The sequence below is a fragment of the Arachis stenosperma genome, chromosome 10 (assembly GCF_014773155.1).
Source record: "Arachis stenosperma cultivar V10309 chromosome 10, arast.V10309.gnm1.PFL2, whole genome shotgun sequence".
Lineage (NCBI taxonomy): Eukaryota > Viridiplantae > Streptophyta > Magnoliopsida > Fabales > Fabaceae > Arachis > Arachis stenosperma.
This window is the reverse complement of record NC_080386.1, coordinates 56,223,302-56,227,483: the sequence shown is the minus strand read 5'-3', so window position 1 is coordinate 56,227,483 and position 4,182 is coordinate 56,223,302. Positions and strand designations below refer to the sequence as shown.

The 4,182-nt window shown below is 34.1% G+C and overlaps 1 non-coding gene across 1 annotated transcript; it reads left to right on the top strand.

The window, feature by feature from the left end:
• Positions 1 to 1,483: 1,483 nt before the first annotated feature.
• LOC130958417 (small nucleolar RNA R71) lies at positions 1,484 to 1,587 on the top strand. The gene has a single exon (XR_009077540.1). It is a non-coding gene; the product is annotated as a small nucleolar RNA R71 (small nucleolar RNA).
• Positions 1,588 to 4,182: the final 2,595 nt, after the last annotated feature.

The window sequence follows — 4,182 nt, the reverse complement described above, 5'->3', positions numbered from 1 at the left end:
GGTGCCAGTTCCAGCGTTTAACGCTGGGATTCCTGAGGGTGACTTTGAACGCCGGTTTGGGCCATCAAATCTTGGGCAAAGTATGGACTATCATATATTGCTGGAAAGCCCAGGATGTCTACTTTCCAACGCCGTTGAGACCGCACCAATTGGGCTTCTGTAGCTCCAGAAAATCCACTTCGAGTGCAGGAAGGTCAGAATCCAACAGCATCTGCAGTCCTTTTAAGTCTCTGAATCAGATTTTTGCTCAGGTCCCTCAATTTCAGCCAGAAAATACCTGAAATCACAGAAAAACACGCAAACTCATAGTAAAGTCCAGAAAAGTGATTTTTAACTAAAAACTAATAAAAATATACTAAAAACTAACTAGATCATACCAAAAACATACTAAAAACAATGCCAAAAAGTGTATAAATTATCCGCTCATCACTGTTCATGCTTCCTCTCATTACCAAATAACTTGGTATTTAGCTTCATGATGGCTCCTAGATGTTGAGCAACTTGCTCTCCAGTTACATCTTTATCCTCTTTAGAGGAAGAATAGTCTTCAGAGCTCATGAATGACAGAAGGAGGTTTAATAAAATCTCTATGGTCTCTATATGAGCCTCAGATTCCTTTGGGTCCTTAATAGGGAACTCCTTCTTGGTTGGGAGACGTCCCATGAGGTCTTACTCATTGGGATTCACGTCCTCCTCTTCCTCCTTGCATTCGGCCATATTAACTATATCAATGGCCTTGCACTCTCTCTTTGGATTCTCTTCGATATTGCTTGGGAGAGTACTAGGAGGAGTTTCAGTGATTTTCTTACTCAGCTGGCCTACTTGTGCCTCCAGATTTCTGATGGAGGACCTTGTTTCACTCATGAAACTTAAAGTGGCCTTAGACAGATCAGAGACTAAATTTGCTAAGTTAGAGGTATTCTGTTCATAATTCTCTGTCTGTTGCTGAGAAGATGATGGATAAGGCTTGATATTGCTGAGCATATTTATTCCACCATTATTAAAGCCTTGTTAAGGCTTTTGTTGATCCTTCCATGAGAAATTCGGATGATTTCTCCATGATGAATTATAGGTGTTTCCATAAGGTTCACCCATGTAATTTACCTCTGCCATTGCAGGGTTTTCAGGATCATAGGCTTCTTCTTCAGAAGATGCCTCTTTAGTACTGTTGGATGCATTTTGCCATCCATTCAGACTTTGAGAAATCATGTTGACTTGTTGAGTCAACACTTTGTTCTGAGCCAATATGGCATTCAGAGCATCAATTTCAAGAACTCCCTTCCTCTGAGGCGTCCCATTATTCACGGAATTCCTCTCAGAAGTATACATGAATTGGTTATTTTCAACCATGTCAATAAGTTCCTGAGCTTCTGCAGGCGTTTTCTTGAGGTGAATGGATCCACCTGCAGAGTGGTCCAATGACATCTTGGAAAACTTAGATAGACCATAATAGAATATATCTAATATGGTCCACTCTGAAAACATGTCAGAAGGACACTTTTTGGTCATCTGCTTGTATCTTTCCCAAGCTTCATAGAGGGATTCACCATCTTTTTGCTTGAAGATCTGAACATCTACTCTAAGCTTGCTCAGCTTTTGAGGAGGAAAGAATTTATCCAAGAAGGCCGTGACCAGCTTATCCAAGGAGTCCAGGCTATCTTTAGGTTGTGAGTCCAACCATGTTCTAGCTCTGTCTCTTACAGCAAAAGGGAAAAGCATGAGCTGGTAGACTTCAGGATCTACTCCATGCGTCTTTACAGTCTCACAAATCTGAAAGAACTCAATTAAAAACTGGTAAGGATCTTCAGATGGAAGTCCATGAAACTTGCAGTTCTGTTGCATTAGAGCAACTAATTGAGGTTTCAGCTCAAAATTGTTTGCTCCAATGACCGGAATGGAGATGCTTCTTCCATCAAATTTGGACGTTGGTTTAGTGAAGACACCTAGCATTCTCCTTGCATTATTGTTGTTGGGTTCGGCTGCCATCTCCTTCTCTTGTTCGAAAATTTCAGAAAGGTTATCTCTGGATTGTTGTAATTTAGCTTCTCTTAGTTTCCTCTTCAGAGTCCTTTCAGGTTCAGGATCAGCTTCAACAAGAGTGTCTTTTTCCTTGTTCCTACTTATATGAAAGAGAAGAGAAAAAGAAAAGGAAGAAGAATCCTCTATATCTGGACAAAGAGGATCCTTATTATTAGTAGAAGAAGAAAGGAATAAAAGTGGAGAATCCAATCACAAGGGTGAGGATAGAGGCAGTGATTGGAGATGAAGAGAGGTGAAAAGAAGTGTTAGTAAATAAATAAATAAATAGAAGAAGAAAAGAGAGGGAGAATTCGAAAATAATTTTGAAAAAGTAGTTAATGATTTTCGAAAATTAAAGATAAGATATAATTAAAATTGAAATTTAAAACAGTTAAAAAGAATTTTTGAAAAAGAGATGAGATATTTTCGAAATTTAAAGAGGGAAAAGTAGTTAGGTGGTTTTGAAAAAGATAAGAAACAAACAAAAAGTCAAATAGTTAGTTGAAAAAAAAAATTTGAAAATCAAATTTGAAAAGATAAGAAGATAAGAAGTTAATAAGATATTTTGAAATTAAATTTTTGAAAAAGATAAAATTTTGAAAAAGATATGATAAAAAAAACAGATATGATAAAAAGATATGATAAAAAGATAAGATTTTTAAGAAAAAGATATTTTGAAAAAGATTTAATTTTTAAAATTAAAATTACTTAACTAACAAGAAACTAAAAGATATGATTCTAGAATTTAAAGATTGAACCTTTCTTAACAAGAAAGTAACAAACTTCAAATTTTTGAATCAATCACATTAATTGTTAGTATAATTTCGAAAATTATGAAATAAAATTAAGAAAAAGATTTTTAAAATAATTTTAAATTTTCGAAATTAATAAAGATGAAAAAGATTTTATTTTTGAAAAAAAATTTTGAAAAGATAGGATTTTTAAAATTGAAAATTTGACTTGACTTATGAGAAACAACTAATTTTAAAATTTTTTTGACTAAGTCAACCCAAAATTTCGAATTTTTGAGAGAAAAAAGGAAAATATATTTTTTTGATTTTTGAATTTTTAATGAGGAGAGAGAAAAATACCAATATGACCCAAAACATGAAAATTTTGGATCAAAACACTTAATGCATGCAAGAACACTATGAATGTCAAGATGAACACCAAGAACACTTTGAAGATCATGATGAATATCAAGAACATATTTTTGAAAATTTTTTTATGCAAAGAAAACATGCAAGACACCAAACTTAGAAATCTTTAATGCTTGGACTCTAACAAACGAAAAATGCATATGAAAAACAACATACAACACAAAACAAGAAATCATCAAGATCAAACAAGAAGACTTGAAGATCATGAAGAACACCATGAATGCATGAATTTTTGAAAAATGCAAGAAAAAATTTTTAAAGCATGCAATTGACACCAAACTTAAAAATTGACTCAAGACTCAAACAAAAAACACAAAATATTTTTTATTTTTATGATTTTCTAATTTTTTTGTATTTTATTTTATTTTTTTTGAAAAACATATGGAAAAAAATAAGAAATTCAAAATCTTTAAGAAGAATTCCAGGAATATTTTTATGTTAGCCTAAAGCTCCAATTCAGGGGTTGGACATGGCTTAATAGCCAGCCAGCTTTAGGATGGCATTACATGCATTGTGGTGATTAGTTGAAGACCAATCCCAAAGGAGTTTGAATATGGCTTTACAGCCAGCTAGGATTCAACATGTTACTATGAAACTCTAGAATTCATTCTTGAAAGTTTTGAAGCCATAGAATAATTTAAAAAAAAAATTTCGAAAATAATTTTTTTGGAAAAATGAAAACAAAGAAAAATTTTGAAAAATTTTTGAAAAGAAAATTACCTAATCTGAGCAACAAGATGAACCGTCAGTTGTCCATACTCGAACAATCCCCGGCAACGGCGCCAAAAACTTGGTGCACGAATTTGTGATCATCAACAATGGCTCCAATAGTTTGGTAGCTCTCACACGTGAATCACACTTAGTCACAACTCCGCACAACTAACCAGCAAGTGCACTGGGTCGTCCAAGTAATACCTTACGTGAGTAAGGGTCGATCCCACGGAGATTGTTGATATGAAGCAATCTATGGTCATCTTGTAAATCTCAGTCAGGCTGATTCAAA